We start from the raw sequence: 22,694 nt of genomic DNA on the forward strand, positions 1-22,694 counted from the left end.
GATCCAGGACAGCCAGATGAATAACCTGATGCAAACAAGTAGTGCTATGGGATCTTTAATGACCTCACATGATCAAGATCATACCCCACATTTGTTGCCTGAAGCTTTATGGTCCATCAAACCATAAAATCATGCTTGGCAATTGATCCAGTGCTGACTCAAAGGTAGGATTGCCACAGACAGGTTCACTCGTACTGCTTCCTACAGCCTCAGGCTTTCTTGGGAGCGGTGCTGATCTAATACAATTTCTCTTGGACTGCAAGATGTGAGGGCAAAAAAAAAAGGCAAATGGTGTTTTTTTGTCTCCAGTCCAGAAGGTACCACACAGGATTTACTGCCCCTGGAAGCCTGTCAGCCTCTGTCAGTGCTCCTGGTGCCTCTGACTCAGTAACCAAATCCCAGTAATTCAGCCTGACCCCTGCTTACATGCTGTATTGCAATACACTATTTCTTCATCCTGAAACCAAGGGGAATAGAATTCCCCATCCATAAAACCTGGTAACATTTTAAAATCAGATTGAAAGTTTCACTTGTTTAATTCCTAGAAAGCCAAAAATCTTCTAAACTTAAACCCCAAACAAACCCACAACCCAAAATAACCCCCACTCTTTCCCCAACTTTATTACTTAACTCAGGACTCTGGTGCAATGCATGTCGCCACACGCAATCCACAGGCAATTTTCACATCTTCCAACCTCCCCAATGTTGTCTCAGATGAAGACAGAACAACAAAAGGAAGACAGGATCTTATCACCCATCTACCAGGTTCTGTTACTACCCACATGCACTGCTTAGTGTCTTCATCATCTTAAGTCTCAAGTAAAAGCCATTATCTGTTTACTGATAATGTGTTCTCTTGACTTTGTGGACAATAATGAAGTGGTACATTCAGCAGAGTAATATTTGGGATACACATCAAAAGGCCCCAAAGGAAACGTATCAAATATGTGAGTATTTACACATAACTTGATATACTTGCTGCACAAAATGTTTATAGGCTCTGAATAGACCTTTAATAGTTGTTGATGTGGCTTCTGCAGAGTTGAGAACACTCAGTGTCAGGGTGTTTGATCTTGTTGGAACACATAGGACTGGGCCAGAGAGAATATTCTTGTACATCTTTGGTCATGGTTTTCAGTCAGGGTGGCTTTGCTGAGAGTAAAGACTTTGTTGTTTGATCCTGCCTCTGTGTTCTGCTTCCTAGGAGAGGTTTGCAATGGGAATGTCATGAAATAAAACCTTGGACATTCTGGGTCTAAGTCCAGACTTTGCTGCTGGTCTGTCACGCAGCTTGTTCTGACTCTCCATGCCGCTGCTCTTGTGTCTTTAAAATAGGTGCTTTAAAAGCTGTGAAACACCTTGAGCTCTACAGAACTGTGAATTCTTATTTCATTTCTGCTGCCCCCCCTGTTTGGAAGGGTTTTAACTCTCAATCTCGGCACAAAGCCAGAATCTCCTGTCATTTTCAGCTGGTGCTGGTGAGCACTGGATTAGTTGTTTTTGCACTCTCCAGCACTGAGCAGGCCTGCACCAATGCTTGTCAAACTACAAGTGAGAATTGTTTTCCAGCTTATCAGCATATTAGGAACATTACATGGAAGTTCTGAAGGCTTTTCTGTAAACTTGAAATCTAATTATCACTTACCTGCGTGTTCGAGGGGGAAGGTGAACTCCATTGGGGATTCACAGCCGCTTGGAGCAGGCAGCAGGAGGGAGAACACACTGCTGAAAGTTGTGCTGCAGAAAGCACATGATAAAAGGGATTTTGCTGAACCTCCAAAATGTTATTTGGTACCTTTTGCTGCTTGTGATTTGATGAACCTATCATTTTCACTCTCATTATAGGAGACCTTGCCAAATGCTTGAAGCCAGAGCCTTGAATGAGATCTCCGTGCGGCTCACTTACATAATATTAAATATTCGTGCCCAGTAAGAAAGCCTATTAAATATTTAAACCCTGTTCTTTCCTCAAAAGCAGAACAGCAAAGATGATTTTCCATGGAATTTAACATTAAACTCTGGTAATTTGTACAGCTGTGCATATAAATAGTTTGCACATCATCTCCGGAGGCAAAGGTCACAGTGCCTCATCCATTTCAATGCTGTAAGTTACATAGCAACAACCTTCCCATTTTTGTCCCCATCTTATTTATTGAAAGTGACTTAAAAACTGGGCTGAAGTACCATGGCATTTGGAGAGATGAATGAATGGGAGTTGATTGTAATATTTTTCCTTAATCACTTAATTTTTGTCTCTTCATAGAATAAGCTCGATAATAACAGTCCATCAGCAGTGGGGACTGGGTGACATCAAGCTTTTACAGGGGAAGAAAATCAGAACAGACAACTGCCTGATTTCACTTAATGCAATTTGTTCCATGAGTGAACTTCAGACCCCTGCTTCATTACCTTATACAAACTTCAACCTGTTTTCCAAGAAGGAAAAGATTCTTCTTTGCAATTAGAATTACCCAATTACACACCGCTCATGGAAACATCATGCATATTTAGCTCCAACACATGAAAGCTGACTTTTTAAATGCCAGCAATGTATTTCTGCAAATAATAAACACTTGGGAGTTAATATCATGAAAGGAGCTTGTACAAACAAAATACAAGTGTCTCAGGATTAGTTCTTTCTCCCTGTGCTTAAACAACTCTATAATGTTATTAATTTCAGTGAGAATTCCCTAGGGCAGGGTTCTGTTTGTTGAAAAATAAAGACAAGGTTGGTTAAGTTCAGGAGGATTGAGGAGGTCAGATTCTTTGCTGCTGAGCTGGGATTGAGTGAAGGAAGATCAGTTCCTCTTTGTCACTGCTGCACACTGCATCCTTTGTGTGGTCTTGGAGGTATTATGGAATTACTCCTGTGCTTTCTCCATTTGCATCTACAGACTTCTTTGGCTGTATTTCAAATAGAAATTACACATTGAACAGTACTTTTCTCCATACTGTTAAACCTCTCCCGCATTCATTTTACATAAAGCTGATATTTGCCTATTTCCATCTTGTGCATTTTATGTACTTATTTATCATCTGGGTGGAAGTGCACTAATCGACTCTCTGGTAATTCAGATGCCTCCTGCTGTGGATGCAGCAGAGGGAATTGCCTGTTTTTGCTGGCTCTCCAACTTGTTAATTGAGAAGCTATTCAATTATAGGTAATATACTTTTATTGCTAATAAGATATCCTGGTATCAACAACAGCCCCAAATCTGACTTGAAATTTGCAGGAATTAGAAGAAACTTGAAACTGCTGCCAAAAAGGCTTCAAAAACGAACCTTACATAAAAATACTTGAATCAAGGCCAGCTTCAGAGGAGTGAAAAGTAAATCAATAAAATTCTTATCAGAGCTACCTTGCTATTTATTTACTCTGACTCATGATTGTTTCAACAGAGAAATTTGTGCAAAGGAGAATTTGCTGCAGACGTATCAGGTTGAATAAGTTGTTCTGAATGCAGATTATCAAACAGGGTATCTAAACCATAGTTAATACTGCTCTTTAGTATCTAATTTGCCAAGATTAAATTCTTTTTTATGCATCAGTTCACAAGCTCATCTTGGGCTCTGGCATTAGCTTAAGTTATGGAAGAACACTGCTGGTAAATAAATATCAGTTCTGCTGTTATTAATTTGCAACCCAGCAGTACCTGGGAGTCCCACTGGAGCCACGGCACCGTGCACAGAGGTGATGTGCAGCTCTCCCTGAATAACACTGCTGTGGAGAGCCAAAGAGCTCTGCAGCCATCTCAAGGGTTTAGGACAACTTGGAAGCTGATGTCAAAAAGGGCTGAAGTAAACGTGTGTGATTACTGGGAGCCAAAGCTTCAAGCAGTACAGATCAGTGTACGCCCACTGAATTGGGGCTGATCATGCTGATAGCGACCAGCAGGGGGACAAGGACTGTTGTTTCCATTGAAGCGGGTAGAACATGAAACTAAAAAGAGGGGGGGGGAAAGAGAAGCCCCAACCCACCTATCCCATTCACTTGTGGTTTACTTCATAAACTGCTCTGTAATTTGCATGGCTAGAAATATTTGCATGGTGTTTTGCAGGCGTGTATTCAAGTTTGTGTCCTGTCTCTGCATTTGCTTTAGAAATATGTGCACCTCTGTCTGCATGAAAAGTAATTCCTGGCTCGTACAGGAGATGAATCCATAGGCTGCCATTTTCTTCTCTCATTACAGGCTTTGGCACAGAGACTGCAGCTAAATTTTAATGCCCATATGTATTCCCTGAAACACCCTTGGGTATTTTACTATGCTGACCTTTCATCATTTCCTATGTTGATTGGGATGACCATTCCACCCCGCTGTGTCTCTCACTGGAGCTGTAAAACAGTGAAATGAGTCAAAAGACTCCAGCAAGTCACAATACAGAATACTGAAAAGGTCAGTGGGGCTCTGTCTCCCCTGCTAGAGCTCGTGCAGTGTGAGACACCTGAAGTATTCAAATAGCACCTGTACTGTTGTGTGCCATGGTTTAGCCTAAACAGGTCAAGGTGAGTAATGGCAAACTCATCCTTAACATGTTCTTTGCGGGGTCTGGAGTCTTCCAAAAGGCTAAAAGCTAGTATGATCTCTCATGTTAATGTCCAATGTCATGTCAGTGGTGGAAACAACAGAGCTGGACTCTATTCTTCAGAGCCCTACATGAATAGCTCTCAGTTTACAGACAGTAAACCCCAGCCCTAGTGTCAGATTTAAAGGGCAACTGTGGTCTGTTTCCCTTCCTGGGATCTTGTGAGTTCTTAACTTTCAGCAAACCTTTGCAGTTCACAGTTAAATTGGATTTTCTCTTGAGTACATCTGGTGAAAGAACCTCAGCAACTTCCCATGGGAGAGTATTCCATGAACTTAATGAACTCATCTTCTAGAAATCTCTGCTAAATCCAGTGACAGTTCCTCAAAAGGGCAAGCATGTTAACGTATCATTTCAGGAACTTAGAAATGTATTTTGCTTCACCTAAATCTGACCTATGGATCTCTCTGAAAAAAAATGAAGCAATAGTCAGTGTTCAGCAGCAGACTCAGAGTCTGAACTGGCCTCATTGGGAATGATTCACATGGTGAAAGGAAAGAAATGAGAATGCACAGAGTCTATGTGCACTGCTTCCTCCCTCCCTCCTAAAATAGGCTTCTATTTTTCTTCCGGTGGCTCCAGAAGGGCAGGATTCACAACTGAGTAGTAAATCAATACAATCAGACTTGGTTATTTCTATTTCCACCCAAGCAAGTTCGTGCCCTGTTGGTTGATTTCAAATGCCAGTATATTATCTATTTGTGTCTCTTCACTTTTTCCCCCCGAGGCAAAAGATGTTCACAGCAACAACAAAAGGGAAGAGAAATACGAAAAGATTAGTTTGATCAAAGGAATATCATGTCACACCAGAAGATTGATTTTCCTTTCCTCCTGGACTGCCATGCCCCTTCCCTCCGTGCTGGCTGCAAGGCTGTAGCAGAGATCTCTTCCTCATGTCTCACCATGCCTCGCATGTGGATCTTTTGATTATGACTTAGCTCCTTCTAATATCACACAAACAAGGCTCTGTCATGTCCCAGCTGCTGACCTATGCCTTGTGTGATACGCAGGAAGGGCACTTTTTCAGTTGTCACACTTGCCTGGCGGGTAGGAGTCTTGGGACAGGACACTCGGTTACCTCTCTGCTGTCCTGTACTGTTAAGAAAGAGCATCAGAAAAGACTAGAAAGGAAAATCTTAATCTTTAAAGACAAACCAGTGCAAGGCTGGATGTGTCTTGCTTACACTACCACTGATTCTTAATGTATGATTAGCTCCTGCTGTGCCCCAGAGTGCAGGCTGGAGGTTTGATGGACAGGGAGGAGCATAAAGCAATAATATATTAACACTTGGTATCAAACCACCTTTTGTTTAATGGGGATAAGGAAACAATCCAATTTTAATAATGCCAGATCACTCTGCCTAAATGAAATGGGAACAGGAGATGGGAGGCTGGTGAACAGCACTGCCTGCCAGCAGGAAAACAGGTTTTAATCCTATAAATCACAAAAGGAAATTGCTAAGGCTATATCTCATACAATTAAGTCAATTTAAGCCTGACTATTAGGGGTAAAAAAGATTACTCATGAACTGGCATTTCAGTATGGAGTTTTGTGATAGTGCTGGATTCGCGCAGGCAACTTCAGTCTTCAGAGCTTTTGTATCCAGGGCTGCTGGAAGCAACTCTAGTTCCATGAAAGCACAATGCTGACTTTACACAAGGGATATTTTCCTCCAATATTGCCATAGGGAGCTGAACAGCTAGAGTGGAACTGCCTGTAGAACAGGGTGAGTAATGGGAAGCTAATTCTGTCTATTGACCAGCAGGTGCTTGGAGCCATGCAGATGAGAGTCTGGAGCAGGGGCTATGGAGAATGTGTGTTTTGTTAAACTCTGGTCAGGGAGCTACAGAGTATGGAGGGAAGGGCTTAGATCTTCCTAGAGAATGGTGGTGAGACATTTAAAGCAGCGTTGGCTACTGTGTTACTAGAAGACCTTTATTTCTATTTCATATCCCCCTGGGATCCCTGGGATCTGGACTTCATGATCCCCGAGTAGTCTCACTCTGAGAAAACTTAGCTAAGAAGCAGGGGCAACATTAAAATAGAAGTTGCAGCTCTTTGGGAGCTACCTCTGCAATATCCTCCACAGCTTGAACACCTCCAGCATTACAAACAAATCTCCAATCTTTAGAAGCAAACATTCTCTATAGCAATATGGCATTATCAAAGTGGCAACACAGTACAGGAGAAAATTCTTTTGTTGTTTAGGTGGCTGGATAATAACCAGGCATCCTTATTTAAAAGGCAGAGGGGGTGGGGAAAGGAGGAAGAATAAATTGTATAGGTGATTTTAACAGATTGATTTTATCAGCCCTCCACTGGTGCTTTGATAGCTCTCTGAGAAGCTGCACTATAGGGAACATTGCAAAGAGATTGAGCAGCAACAGTTTGGTTTCCTCAAGCAATCAAATGAAAGCTCTGAATGACCTGATATAAAAAACCCCAATAGATGCAAACATGAAAATGTTTGTTAAATTGTTGTTGCAAAGATTAGAAAAGTTGAAAGAAGAAGTTTTTCAAATTGCAATCTTTTTCTTGTTCTGTCACGATAAGCCACCAAATGTAAAATGAAACAGCAGATGCAGACCCTTTGTGATGCAGATGGTGGAATCCGGGACTAAATAGGAATAAACAGCACTTGTTAAAAAAGCCTTTTGCTGCTTCACTGCAGTCTATTCTGAGCAAATAATACAACATGTACCAATATTTCAAACACTGCTGTGAAACTTTTAAAGCATTTTACAGTGTAGGAGAAACATTATCTGTGTAGTGATGACGGGGAAGCTCAGACAAAGATCTCAAAACTGACTGATAGCATCTTTTTCACCTGTTAAGAGCAAGGGCAGCTGTTGGCATCTCTTGCTTGTGAAGCTACATGATAAAATGGGAAAGAATCAGGTAAAACCTTGGTCGGTTCTCACTGCTGATCAGGATTTACAGTGTATTTCATAGTGATCCTCGTCATTATTCTTGCATGACTTCTGCACTTCTTTCTAGCTTCAATGCACAAGGATGATGAACCCAGTTAAGGAGTGCCCTAAACTGGATCTGTGTAAGCATTATAAAGCTTAGTGCAGATCTTTTACTGTATTGTCTGATTTATTACTGAGATAAATTTTCCTTTAGGAGGAACTACACTCTGAGTTTACTTAAACTGGTTTAAGTTGAATGGATGTGATTTTTTTTTTCACCATAACTGCAAGGCTGAGCTCCAAGTAATAGGAATTTGGAAGGAAAAGATGTATCTTGAGCTACACAGGCACCATCTGACACACTGTACCATTGTAAGCAAGCAGTTAGGATGGATGCCGGATTTCTTTAGGAATCCTCAATTATATCTGTCTATCATTGTTTAGTAGTGTTAGGTTTCTAGTTCACTCCCAAATAAATCCCATCTCTGGATTTAGAAATTCATGAAGTTCTATGTCATCGCAAGTGCATCAGGCTTCCAGAGCCTTTAGGGCTCCCCGAAGTGTTGAGTTTATTGCCCCCTGGTGTCAGAATCTGTCCATACAACTGGTGGAGAGTCCGTGTCAGAGGGGTAAATTGCCTGAAGTAGGGGAACAGCAAACGCAGGTAGTAATCACGATACCTGATAATGTCTCCATTAGACCATAAATGAATTGGCAGAATGTACATATTTCCTAATGAGGGTTTAGGAGGTTGTAATTACTGTGGTATCCATCCACCTGCTTGGCACCAAGGTATGGATTGCCACAGTAGTAACTTGGAAGCAGCATTTCAGGTTGCAGATTTCAAGTGAGGAGCAAGTCAGCAGTCCCCTGGAGGGTATCTATTGCTTCTGCTTGCTCAACAGTTAGTTACCCTTTAGCAGGCAGTCTACCAAACCTTGTACTACTTGTCTCTCACTGCAAAGAGCAGCATTCATCAGCATCATTGAAATGAATATTAACCTTAAAGAGTATCTTGTTTTTAAGTTAGCATAACATTATTGAAAATTACATTTTTAAGCTACATTTTTTTACAGGTAAATCTCTTTTACATCCAATTATAAATAATAACGAATATTCCATGGAGCCCTTGACAACAGATCCTGTTAGGTCTGAAGAGCAGTCAAGCAAAAAGTACGTTGTAATAAGGTCACAAATGCTGTAAATTACTGGGTTCTCATCCCTGCATACATCTCACAGAGGGCCAAGAGGGTTTCACTTCATTAAATGTGAGAAGTCACAACTCATAGTAAATCACACCACAGCATCTGAATCATTAAGTAGAGAATGTAAGAAATTGCACCACATGAAGATGTGCTTCTCCTTTGTTTTTAACCTCTTCTTTGCTCTCAGCATGTGTTCCTCAGAATTGGGTGTGCAGGTTTCAAGGTAACACCCTGAACTTGCAGGAATATGGGTAAACATCTGCCTGACTTTGACTAACATGCTGGAAAAAGCAGAAGCCAAAGCATCTTCATGAGCACTCTGAGCTTATGGTTTCCACTGGTGTAGCCTTTGTTAGAATAACTCATTCTGTAGGTAACTTGTATTTGGAGAGCACAATCCTTTCCTCACAAACAACCCATCAGCTTGTATTTTGGATCTTTTTTACAGCCTGTGGGTTTCTGTGTAACCACCACGTTGGTGAGGCCCTGGCACAGGTTGCCCAAAGATGTGGTAAATGTCCATGGCAGGGGGTTGGAACTGGATCATCTTAAGGTCCTTTCCAACCCAAATCATCCCGTGATTCTATGATCTTAACTGGCACTTCAGTTTTATGTATATGATGTCCCAAGACCCCTGCTCAGCATTGCGAGTCCCTGCTGTGCCACGGGTGTCCCCATTGTGAGTGACAGCCCATGAATACGAGCTGAAGGTCTACTAGGCATTGCCAAGGTTCACTGTCCTTAGGCAGCAAAAGCTTTTTCTCTGCCCTGATCCTCTTTGTTCAGTGATAGTTTTATTTCATGGCCTCTTTTCCAAGCATCTTCTTCTGGATAGGGCTGGGCATAGGTTGCTTTCTGATCTTACCCTATCTTATCCCAGTGCATTCCATGTTTCTTATAAAGAGTGCTGCTATCAGCAGTTCATCTATTTTCCCTCCAGTTCTGCCCTGGATAGTCAATTCTGGATAGCTGGAGGGTTGATCTCCCTTGTATAGAAGAAAGTCAAGAAGACAAAGGAGTGTCCCGGGGTTTATTACTTTAACAGATCTTCAGATCCTCAGCCTTAAATGCCTTGAATTTTGCTTGTGGGGTAGTTGGTCTTTTCATTTTAACTCAGATTAACAACTCCCCTTTTTAATTGTTGCTGGTGTGGTTTTGTTCCTGTCTCTGCATTTCACATTGAGTTTCTCACAGAACAGAGCCTCACAGCAGTATCATCAGCAGAATGAACCACTCTATGGAGCAGTTGTGCGCTGGCAGCAGTTGGGGAGGCAGTGGCTTGAGCTGGTGGGAAGCATAGGAGTTCCCTTCCTCTGAATGCCCCCAGATCTACTTTTGGCCACAGGCAGAGGACCTCACTCCTCTGTGCTTTTGGTTTTGCCTTTAATCCATCATCTATTTGCATTTGCAGCTTTTGAGGTAGGGATAAACTCTTTAGTACCTATTCATGCAGCTCTAACCCAGGATAAAAACCGCAGGAAATCAGGCTCCCTTGAGCTGCCAGAATATCAACAGCAACCACTTAAATATCAAGGTGCCAAACCTCTTGAGTACCCATTAGCTTGAATGAGATTGGTGGGGGTAGCAGTGGGAAAGTGTAAGGCCTGTGCTCTTCTCTTCCTGCTCTTTGAGAGAGGATTCAACTTAGATGATGCTCCCTAAACTGTGGCCTTAATGCTGGGGTTTGAAAGCCAGAAGCAGTGCTGTGCTTTGGCAGGAGAGCCTTTCCCCTCCATCAGGTTTGGAAAGCTCAGTCTGTTGCAGCCTTCAAAATTAAATTAAAGGCTCTTCCTGCTGCTGCATTCAACAACTCCTGAATATTTATAGATGGTGCTGTAAGACTTCCAGAGGCCTTCACTGAAGGGCAGCCACAGCATTAAATGCATCTGAGTGCTGGCATGCAGCTGAGAGAGCTGCGGTGCCGACCTTCCAGTCACACCTTGCTGGCTCTTTGTTAAAGCTTGATTAAAGTTATTTGGCTTTCAGTACTTGTCCAGTGAAGGCTGCAGCTCTTTGTAAATGAGTGAAGTGAAAAATCAGCTTTTACTTCTTTTTTACTGACCATTGCTGTACAAAAAGCGTACTCCACTGGTACAAAAGCGTACAAACCCTATCCATGCTTTGTAGTCATTGTTACTGGGGTTATTTCCATCACAGTGGGACCTGCACATGACAAACGTCACCAGACCTCCAGCAGTGGGGAGCGTGGGCACTTGGAGGGAGCATCCCAGTCATTAAAAGACTGGGAAATAGAAGAAGGAAATGCCTTCCTTCTTCAAGAAGGGCAACAAGCACAGCATGCAACTGGCTTATACCTTTGGACAAACCCCATCCGACACTGTCCATGAATGTGCATGATACTCTAAGAATACTTTAGTAAATAGGTTCTCCAAGCTACTTATTGTTGTTTAATAATCAGAGTTATTTTGAGCTATTACTTTCAATTTTGTTCCCATTCAGAAGCAAATGCAAAGATCAGAGAAAAGCAGGCTATTAGCAATCCAGACTCGGGTTTTGGCTCATAAATCATGTCTGGTTGGAAAGGAGAAGGGCAGGTAATAGGATTCATCAAGTTTTGCTGACTTTAATAATAAAAGCTGCCACCCAAAGAAATAAAATAGATCCAGCATTCAAAGGGAATAAAAACATGAACTCATCTTGGCTAATGGCTCTGAGCAGTAATATAAAGATATGCATAGATTATTCTGAATCTTAAAAAAAAAAGAGAGATGCATCCTATTTGCATAAAATGTTAATAGTAATCTTAGGGGTAAGAGATTTACTTTGAAGCATGGGGATCATTACAGGGAACTGTGGAAGTGAATTCTTTGTCCTTGAACGTTTTCTTTAGACTTCCATTAAACATGCATGATGATACCTTCACAGCTTAGTTGTGCTGAGCTCAGAACCTACCAAAGCTGCCTTTTTGGGTGGAACTCTATTCCATTAGGTAGTGGGGGGAATAAAGTTTGGATAGGAGGAGGTGTGGAGAAGTACATAGAAGAACACGGAGATCTCACCATCATCTGCAGCATCTGCAGCGGATTCCAGGGGAGTGTCATAAACATGGAATCACCTTCTTCCTTCTTAATTTCTCTTCTTCCTGCAAGGGAAGTGGTTGTGCCCTGAACTGGCACATTCTTTCCTGGCTACACACCTGAAAGAATCTGTGGGGAATGTAAAGCTGGGATTTAATCCCACACTTACCCAAGGTGAAGCACTGAGGTGATTTCCTCCAATTCCTGAGTCCCCTCTGGTTTCCTCAGGCAGAAGTTTTTCACATGCAGAATTAGAGACACACGCTGCAAGATACCATTATGAAATTCGATTTGCTCTGCAAGGCAGGATGTGTGCTCCCATCCACCCTCAAGGTTCATCCATGACACCTTATTAAAGGTACTGTTACATTTGGTTTCCCATCTTTTTACCTTCTCCACCAAACGGCTTCAGGTGTCTGGACACTTATTTGTTAATTACCAGTTCTCTTGGCTTGCCATGTAGTTCTTATTATTACTAATGCTTTTACAATCATTTACTAGAGAAGTTTCCTCCCTTCTCCTCTTGCAAACACAAACACACTTTTATCAACAGAGCTAACATGATTGCAGTGCTTCTGTTATGTTTTATTTATTTCCATATAGGTTTGATTCTATTGCAGTTCCTCATTTTTGCCTGATGTATTATTCATGATTTATACAATATTGGAGCTTGTGTAGGACACCCTCATTTTATTAGCTGTGCTATAATTTTCTGGGGTATACAAAAATAAACCAGGGAAGGCTCCTTTTCTCCTTCCATGTTTTCCTCTGTGTGCTGTTTGCAGGAAAACAATAGCAATAACAGTGGGGTATTACCAGGTTTACTTTTAATATCTCAATGGCTGAAATGGCGTTGAAATGCAGAACCCTTTTACTTACAGGTATATACTTAGCGATGGGATAACTGTTACTATCAACATTAGTTCTAGAAATGCTGGACATTCTTGCCAAGACTGGAATAATCCAGTAACTGGTTTTGTTATATACACAGTGCTGTTTTGGCTCGTGCTACCAAGTCAAACTAAAGCACTTCAGTTATATCAGCTGCAGAGGTATGGAAAAAGCCATGAGATTTAAGGGCTTAAATTTTAATCTGTGCTTTAAGACCAAATTCTGAAATGCAGACACTGAAGTTCAAGTAGATTTAAGTTACTCCAAGCTTGTTTGGGGAAGGTTTCTCACTGGATTTGTTTGGACACATGGGAATGTGCAGCTGGGAGGCAGGAGATTCACTTGTAACTGCAGAGAGTTCTCTCTGCTCTACAATTAAACCAAACAGTCTTTGAGCTCTCACAAGTTATATAAATTATAAATTATACAACAAATAGAAAGAATAGGAAGCCCAGAGGAAGGGATATAGGAATACATTTGATTTGTTTCTTCAGGAGTCATTCAGTTCATCAATGGATAAGCTGCTGTCAGTGATTCTGAGAGTCACTGCAGTACAGGTGAAACGCTGCTATCCTAAATCATAATACTCCATAATCCAAGGAACTGCCAACCCAGGGAACACTGCAGGGCTGGGAGGAAAGGGCTGCATGCTGATTTGCCAGAACAGGTGGGGCAGGAGTCTGCAATCCTATCCCACATTGTACATGTATTTACTGTATTTAATACAGAGCTACGTAACTTGTGACACTTATCCTCAGTGACTGCGGTAGAAGTTGGGAGCGTCCCTTTTTACTTGGCAAGTTTTGCACCCAGACAACATGCTGGCATTGGTTTTTAGGCTTTAGGTTTCCCAAGATGCAGTCCCAGGGCTCCTCTTGCCAAGGGAGGGGAGGAGGGTAAAGCAGGGGGAGCATGTTAATTGCAATGTGAAATCTACCATAAAATCACTGTGCTTCAGTCAGCCAGAAGCACAAAAGCAAGTTTTCATTTAAATAGCAAGGACATAAAATCAGTGGAAGGATTTAAGTCAAGGTGGTTATATTGAAACATTACCACAGGGGAGCCCAGGAGTCTGCTGAGCCCCTCTTTAAGAGTCAGGATTCTTGATGCTGGTCTCACACGCAATGGAGTTCAGCAGCAGAGCTCCTGCTCACACCTCTGCACACCGAGACAGAGCCCAGCAACTGCCAGTGCCCCCAACTCCAGCAGAAGGTTGAAAGATCTCCCAGGTTTTCTGGCAAGGCTTTTGCAATGCTCCAGATGGAAAGCTCTGATGAAAAAGCACCAATTAATCTGCATCTGTTAAAGGCAGAACTGCTTCTATGCATGCAGGAGCTCCGGGACACAACTCCCCTTCACCTGTTGGGAGGTAAGGTTCTGTGCATAGGAGGAGGTGAGGGCTTGGGTCTGTGCTGCCAGCCCTGCTCCAGGGACTGTGCGTGCTGCAGACATCTGGCAGTGGATTGTACCTCAGAATCTCACTGTTGCTCCATAGTTTGGTTCTTTTCTGTATTCTTCTTTCTATCGTTTCCTGTGTCAGTGGGATTCAGTGCACCTTTCCTATTGTGATCATTTTCCCCTTCTTTGAAGTGCAGAATGGTAAAATGTGTCCTAAAAAAAAATGTTGCTTTCTTCTTGTAATTGTTTAATATCTGGTTTTTCACATCTTCCACATCCCTGGGAATGTCCAGGTAGACTAATATCAAACCATGTAAATTATACCTGTTTCTAGTCCTCTGTCAAGGTCTCTCTGCTTTGCAGTGCCCTCCTCCTAGATAATGTGGCTCTTTCATACTTGCCAAAGAAAAAAAGAGAAAAGTTCTTATCAATCTTGTGTATTTGCTACTCTTAAACCCACAGAAAGTTTGTAGTCTTAAATGCCCAGAGACCTGTGGGCTCATGTGTTCTTTTCAGTCATTCAGACACCTGGGGATTGCTCTCTGAACTTTGGGTGGAGTGGAGTTAATAGGATTGATGGCATAAGCTAAAGCTAATTACTCTCAAGGAAAAACCTGCTGGCATATATGGGCGAGACCTTTGCCTGTACTTCAGTTTTGTATGTGCAGACCTTGCCTCTTCATTCTAACTCTTTATCTTCTACTCTGGACCACTCTTGATATTGTTTTTAGCTGATTACTTGCCAGTCCTGCAGACTGCAGGCCTCGGAGGAAGCTCTCTGCTGCACACATGAGCTGTGTCTCACAGAGGAGCCAGGGCTGTAACAACCATTCCTCCATCTGGAGTTTCTGGTGTGTGCTGGCAATGGGGTGAGTCCTGAGAGCCACAGATCCATCACTCTAAACTCTGCCCTTCAGCTCCTTCTCTCCTGCATCTCTTCAGCCCAGCGGCTCGGCAGGATGCTGAGATGAGTCAGCCTCTGTCTGTCCAATACAGAAGCATTAGGAAACAGTTTGTATTTAGTCAAGGCCACCCTTGTTTGAAACAAAGTGGAAGTGAAAGAACCTTTTGTATCCTTCAGCCCTGAGTTTTACTGAGCAAAGAAGTCTGTGTCCTTGCTGTGGCTGGATGGGCAGGGGCAGCAAGTGCACTGGCACAAATCCTTGGAAGCGGTAACAGATCTGGTTACGTGCAGTGACTTCAGGGGATTTTCCTCCTTTTGATTAATTGGGGTTTCATTTTCTTAAGTTTTTTTTTGGCGTTGTTGGTATTTCCCTTTTTATGGCTCAGATGCAGCTGTTTCCTCTCTGAGCATATGTAAAAGAAGGCTTAATGTTCTACTTCTTGAATTAATCTTCTTCACTATACATCACACTTCTGTAACTGACGCGAGAGTTGTTACAGTTTCTGCTCTCTGGTGTAAACACATTGCAGTTATTTCTTTTCCCATTCCTCCCACTTCCAGTTCTTTCCCGTCCCTGTGAGAGACACTGGGGAAAGCCAAGACATCACAAGTGCATTCAAACCATGTCTCTACTTACTCCTTACATTTCTCCTTACACAGGGAGAGGATCCCTTTGAAACAGTTGCAGAGATGGAGCTTTTGGTCTGCTTTCCCACAGGCTGGCCCTGCTGGAGCAATGTTTGCATGTGGTGCTCTTCTACCAGATGTTAACTCCCACCCCAACACCTCTCCTCCTCAGAGTTCTAGACCACAGCACAAGTGATCCTTCTCCTATTATTGGAAGTGAATATATTACATCTAAATGGTTCTGTCTTCATGTGCATGAGATGATAACATTTTCCCACAGTACACCCAGTATAAAACTTTATGGTATTATTGACTTGAGCATATCTCAGCCAGACCTTGGTGTTAGTGATTTAATGACCATCTCTTCTTCTCCCACCCCTCTTTCTTCTGCTCTATTGATAATTCTCATTTTATTAGAACTGCTGGTGCTCTGAGCTTTTTATTGCATTAATACAAACTTGTTTCTATGAGCACAATACCATAAATTATCTGCTGCCCGTTGCCATGTTGAATGGCAAGGCAATAAATACAAGGAAATTCAAACAAGTTAAACTCAGGTCTATTTGCCCTCTGTCTCTTGAGTCAACTTCTCTCCTTGAACAACTGTGCTAGACCATGGAAAATGAAACATAAATGTCCCCCAGCATGTTAGTACCTGTTAGTAGTTGGTGATGTAACTCAGAAGGGAACACGTGTGTAGCTGCAGTGGTAGGAGGGTGTTACATGGAAGCACCATCTTGGGGAAGATAGTGAGGTTTGGCACTGACATTTTGTTAGGTTCCTCTGCAGACTGGAACCACTCTTGCTGCTATCTGAGGAGGTTTATTCCCATCCTCTCACCAGCAAGGAAGTTGCTGGCAGTGCAGGCTTGGCAAAGTTCTCACCATTGAAAACAATGAAACAGCAAGACAAAAACACCCTATAAATCCAGGCAGAAAAAAAAAAAAAGTGGGAAGAGAGTGTATCAAGTTAAATTTGATCAGTTCCCTGTAATAATCAAAGACCTTGCATGGTATCTGGTGTATGTATTGTCCCATCCCTGTGGGATGAATGTATAGGAAATAATGGATGCTCAGTTACTACTGGTCATGTTCTTCTTGTAGTGTGTTATGGCTGGGGAACAAAGAGTTGCTCTGATGGGATTAGTATTGGCTGTGAACACAATGCATGGTCTCATGGAATGCATTTTCTCCCTGTTTGCGAGTGAGGGTCACAGTCATCAATTCAGTACACTTCCTGTCATATACACTGGTATTAAGATAAATTAGTGCCTGTGTGTCTGTGAAGAGCTGGAGGTCAGGAATTACACCAACGGATTTGTTTTCTTCATTACATGAATATGCAAAAGCCAACTGTACATCACTAACCCATCCTGCAACAGCCCTGACCACCCCCAAGCTCTCTAATGTCTCCTTGGTGCAGAGCAAATCAGAGCTGTTAGGAAGCAGGACACAAAAGTATGGTACAAGACAGTGAGAGGAGGAATGGAGGAGGAGCCATTGAAATAAAAATGCTTGGATTCATTCTAGGCCAGTCTTATACCAGCAGAATTCCATAGATTGCTCCTGATCCTCAGCAACTGGACTTGATATCTATCCCCTACAATGCCTTCTGCTCCTCTGGATCATTTAATAACAGAAATGATTAATGATTTTAAATAGCTTTAAAGGGAATGGTAGACAGTGGGGTCTATCTCCCATTCAAAAATGAAAGTATAAGTAGTGTAGGTGGAAGAATTGTGCTACAATATATTCAGTGGTACAATATATTCTCTGTGAGTTTATATCTTCACAATAGCATTAATGTATTACCTTTTCATACATTATGGGGTGGTATCTGGGCATGAAGAGGTTGGAGGACACAGAAGAATGAGAAAGGTGAAGGAAATGTTCTTGAACAATCTAAAATTACCCTAATAACAGTGATTAATTAATTCAGTAAAGGAAGTAATAAATCCTTTTACAACTCCTAAAGCTTGACAGACATCGAATTCAACATGGCCACTTGTTAAATCAGATCTCAGGCCAGTTTTAGGATAAATGCTCCTGGTTAACTCCCAGGGCCTTACTGTTATGGGGCTCTGGAACTGTGTTTCTTGGTTTGTCTTGCAAGTATTTGAGCTCTGGTGATGCTCCCAAGGGTCTGAGTAGGCAGCCTGCAGGAATTCAAGTTACAAAAGAAGTGATACATGCTGCAGTTACGTTCCTGCTGGTGACCCTGGAATATGCACATAGCACCTAGTTCTCATACCTTTGGAGAAGAGTTTGTGCTGAGAACTTTTAGTCTGTGCAGGTTTTATGAGCTGTTTACTCAGGCTGCTTGGAGCTCACTTAGGTTACAAACATTTGCACCTCCACAGTGTGCTTGGCTGGCTGAAACTGTAATGATAAACAGGTTACAAACAGCAAATAATGAATAGCAAATACTCCTGCCTGCACAAAGATCCCATTGCTCCTGTGTGCTGCGGAGTCCCCACATTAGAGTCCCACCATTTCTCCAAATGACAGACTGTTCATGGAAGCAGTCTCCTCTCTGCAGCACAGAGGAAGCTCTGTGTTTGCTAACACTCTGTTCCTTATGTAGAACTTTGTCATGCAGTTTCTTAAAGCAGAGAAATACTTCCCAGAAACCTGTAATGCAACAAGTTGGTTTTCATTTCTTAATGTATGTTATGCTGTATGGGTCTGACCCTGGTGACACCAGAGCTCTAAACTGCAGGTGTGAGTGTCCTACTCAACATCTGTGTGCGTGCCAGGTTTTACGGGATGTTTCTTGGCTCTGGAAAGATGTCTTAAATCTTACAATGGAACTTTCTGTGTGTTTTAGATTGTCTCCTGTCCCTAACAGTCTCACTTCTGTCTGCTGCTTCACTCCATAATAATGACCAGCATAATAGAAGTGCCACTTGTCCAGAGATGTTCTTCCCAGAAGAAAGTGATTTGTTTGAGTGACTGGCTGTAATTCTAATGTGGCATGTAAATGCTTAATGTAGAAGCATGCATAACGACTGCAGAAATACTTCCACACATCCATGAGTTTCTTTTCCAGGAGTTTTTATGAAATGCCCATCCATGGCAGAAACCCAAACTGTCAGGAGCGAACACTTAAGGAAGGGCAATCGTGTGAGTTGTGTGGGTTTTGTGACTCTATGGAGCTAACATGGATTGAAGCATAATGCAAGCTGATCTGAGTTACTGAACTGCCACCCCTGTGCTCTGCATGCTCACAGCCACTGTCTCCTTGGATAAGGCTATTACAGGAAAAAGAGTAGAAATTCCAAAAGTTGCTGGGAATAATAATTTAGAGACAGTGGAAGGAAATGAGTGAGCTTTAGGAGGTCCCCTGAATCATTATCTAATGTCACTGGCTTCCTCCCCTAACATGCTTGGTTCCCTGTAATAGGGTGGGTGCAGTGAGGAGATTTGCTCCAAGACAATCAAGGGAAAACAGCTTCCACTCTAGTGAGTATTTAAGCTCAGCTAGAATAAGATAATGTCAGAAATATCAGAGTAGAAAAAAATGAACTGTAGAGTAAAATGGGCAGTGTATTAAGCAGGCTGCAGCAGGAGAGAGGACCAGGCCAGTAATTACCTACCAGTGGTGTTCTGACTAATTCTTTTACTGGGACACACACCACATTTTAACCCTTTTCTTAACATTTAGTTCTGTGGAGGCATTGAGGAGTCCTAAAGCATTAAAACTGATTTTTAGAATGCCCTCCTGTAAACCACGTGTAAACATCAGTGAAGGAGATCTCACCCTTTCTAGCTACGTTGACTGTAGCCATCCTTTGTTGGGATGTGGAGCAGCCATGCAGGCTCTGGGCAAGACCAGGCTCAGGATGATCATTGGCATGGACCTTCTACACACATGGATCTGCTCCAGTTTCCCCAAGCCAGGCTCTGTGTACAAGAATGTGAACTTATGGTCAGGCACGATGTGAACTTGATTTCCCATCCAGAAAGATGTGTTGACTGGGTAGAGATCTAATGATTTGAAGCAGGAATGAGAAGCACACCTGGTCTTGAGCTCAGGCTCAGAGCCACAGTTAACTGTCTATCTATACTTAGTCTGCATCTGCTTCTTAACAGGCAGGCAAAACAGTCTGAGAGGAGGTGGAAGAAATAGCACTGTAACACGCAGTGTTTGCATGGTAAGCAAAGTTGTCACAGCTTTAAACGAGTTCCCCTTTACCAACCCTCATGATTTTGGAGGCATACGTATTTTTACACACCGTTTCTGACCCTAGCTTCTGTGATTCACAATATTACTTGTTTGAAAAAGCATGGTGCAGCTTGTTTAAATTTGGGCTGTGACAGGTTTATAGATGACTAGAATGTAGATTTTCTTTCTTCAGCAGGGAAGGCTTGGTCAGATTTGTCTGTATCAGCAGCATCCATGCTCTATACAAAAATGCAGATGCCTAAATAAAAGAGATGAGCATGATTTACGTGCAGATGACTGTGAGGGAATAGAATTCCCTCTGATCTCCTGCACCATCATCTGGAATCTCCCTTGGTTTAGGACAGGCTTTTTAAAATATTAATGTCTTGAATAATGCATCATTGTACATGTAAATGAGCTATTGGTATAACAATTCTGAGTAACTGGGTTAGGCACATTTCAGTGATTATTTGGCCATTAACTTCAGTAAACAGAAGAATGTGAAAAGAAAAAAGATATATAATTTCTCTATTATTTAGCTTTGTTTTAAATGAAACCCTTGGAAAGATGTATATCATTTTAATTTTAGTTCCAGAGGCTTTTATGTAAATTAATTGCATTGGAGAATTGGCAAGAACATTTATTCAATTTACAACAGCCATGATTATAAGCTTTACATTAATATAACAACAATTTAACACTGGCTGATAGATGGGACACAACCATGTAATTATCAAAAGTGAGCCACTTTCTTGATCTCTAATTAGTTCTATAAGCAAATACAGTTCTGCTGGAACTAATTGCTATATTATAACTGGCAGAGAGGTGAGTGCGGAACTTGAGTTCAGGTACTGAGCGTGGAGTGTTGCACAGCCAAAGATCTTCCTATTTTCTGATTTAATCAGATGTATAATTCAATTATTTGTGCACAGCAAAAGTGGGCACTTGTGCACATAGGAATAACCTTCTTTTTGCTGCAGTGTCCTTTGACTTCTTGAAGGGACAGCAAGCACCCAGCTCAGGGTTGTTTCAGGGAACACAGACACAGTGTATTTGCTGGGTAAGTTATTGCACAACTGCCACTTGTTCATGGCATCTCATATTAGCCTGACAGTTCTTTAGCCACAGAACTCAGTTTGCTCTCAGACGACCATCTTTCTCGTGACTTATTATTTAATGAAGCTAAAAAGGTTGGGAAGGACTTGTTTCAGTTACCATTCATAGAAAGGCAGGAGAATAACCCTGTTCTTAACAGTACTGGATGCAGCTTATGCTCATGGCACATCACCTACATGTGGTCTTTGTCCCAGAGTACCTGGGAACTGACCTTGTGTGCAATTTTGTAAAGTCATTTTTGCTCATTTTTGTCCCTGCACCATCGTATTTTTCAGTTTTTGTTGCCTACACCCTCTTCAGAAATTCTTTCTCTCATTAGAGTAAACTAATTTCCAAGTGCCAGTGCTTTGTTTCAACTGAATCGGAGCGATTGTCCCAATACTAATTGCTTAAGGGCAACTACCACGATCTATCAAGCTCATAGCTGGGGCAGCACTAATGCATTTAGTGGGGAGATTATTGAATTTATTAAGCATTCGGCCTGATGCAGCTTCTAACAAATGCATTTTGTGAATATGACAGTCCTGGCGAGTGAATTACAGACTCGTTACTTGGGCTGCAAGAGCCTTTTGAATAGAAACTATGATTCTTGTCAAAGCCATTAGCTCCTTTACAAAACAAGGGCTGTCATTTCATTAAGTATCTCTGCACATACCCCAGGCTCCAGCATACAATCCAGTCCCTTTCTGTCTCCCTCATAATTCCTCATGGAACCTGAGCTGTTTCTGTCCAGAGATTTGCTTCATGTGAGCTGGAGGCTGGTTTTGCAGGAAAGGTGCTTCAAATCTTACCAGTTGTAGAATAAGTTATCAGGTCAGCAAACAGAGCTGGGGTAAGCAGCATGATTTTTGTATTCCTTTTCAAGGGAGGAAATAACAGTGATAGGCTGTGATTCTTTTCAGGGTGAGCATCATTGCTGCTGCTGTGTGCATGTAGGAAGAGGCTGCTCTTGTTGATGCCTGACTCCTGGCTTGCACATCAAGAGGGGATGTTCTCTGGTGGAACTGAAAGGAAAGTAAGCGCCCCTTGGTTCTCTGTTGGCCTGTGCAATGTCAGAGTAGAGAGGAACTCAGTTGCTCTTTGTGCTGAGAAAGGAACTGAACAGACCTGGGCTTTTCTCTTTGATGCAGTTTGTGCAGTGGGGATCGTGAAAATTATGAGTACATGAAAAGAATCTAAACAATGCTGATAGGAAAGCTTTGAACATGAAAATAAAGTGGAATTCATAGATCTGATTCCTCTGTAATCCCATCTCCACTTTCACTCAGTGGTTCAGAAAAGCAGCACTGAATTCCAACCTTTGCTGTTTCTACTCTCCTTGGTACAAAAGCTTTAATGCCACTCTTTCCAAAGCATGCAGCGTGGCATCCACCCCTAGTGGTGAAGCAACCAGAGAATTCAAAGCTGTGGAGACCAGCAAAGGAACTGATTGTCCTCCCATTGAAGGCAGTGGCAAAACTTCAGCTAGCTTTACCAGCATGCAGCCATGCCCTGAGAAAAGAAACAGATTTCATTTCCCAGCTTCCAAAGGGCTGTTTTATAAACTGCAGAGGAAAAATAACCCACACAAGGAATTACAAATAATGCTTCTCCCTTCTCACCACCCCACCCCCCCCATCCCAGCATCTTTGTCACACGTTTTAGAGGTCGGCAGCACAGTCTTTGTTGTTGTCAGCAGGGTGTCAGGCTGCTGCTGCTGCACTATGGCTTCTCAAAACCACCTATTCCCCTTTCTGGTGTGTTTGTGTTTTCAAAGGAGGGGATGCTGAAGCAGAGCAGTGGATTGAAAGGCAGTTTCAGAGCTCCCTGCAACTGCAGGGTTTGCCTGGTGTTTCTTTTCTTCCCCACTTTCTC

At 42.2% G+C, this 22,694-nt stretch overlaps 1 long non-coding RNA gene across 1 annotated transcript; it reads right to left on the reverse strand.

Moving 5' to 3' along the window:
- Positions 1 to 617: 617 nt before the first annotated feature.
- On the reverse strand, positions 618 to 21,776 carry LOC134164864 (uncharacterized). Its single transcript, XR_009965292.1, has 4 exons — positions 21,496 to 21,776; positions 19,320 to 19,462; positions 1,646 to 1,737; positions 618 to 1,200 (listed from the first exon to the last, which is right to left on the reverse strand). It is a non-coding gene; the product is annotated as an uncharacterized LOC134164864 (long non-coding RNA).
- Between the last annotated feature and the right edge of the window lie 918 nt (positions 21,777 to 22,694).

Source organism: Pezoporus occidentalis, unplaced genomic scaffold, assembly GCF_034315485.1.
Source record: "Pezoporus occidentalis ecotype Australia unplaced genomic scaffold, CSIRO_AGI_Poc_V1 ctg226, whole genome shotgun sequence".
Lineage (NCBI taxonomy): Eukaryota > Metazoa > Chordata > Aves > Psittaciformes > Psittacidae > Pezoporus > Pezoporus occidentalis.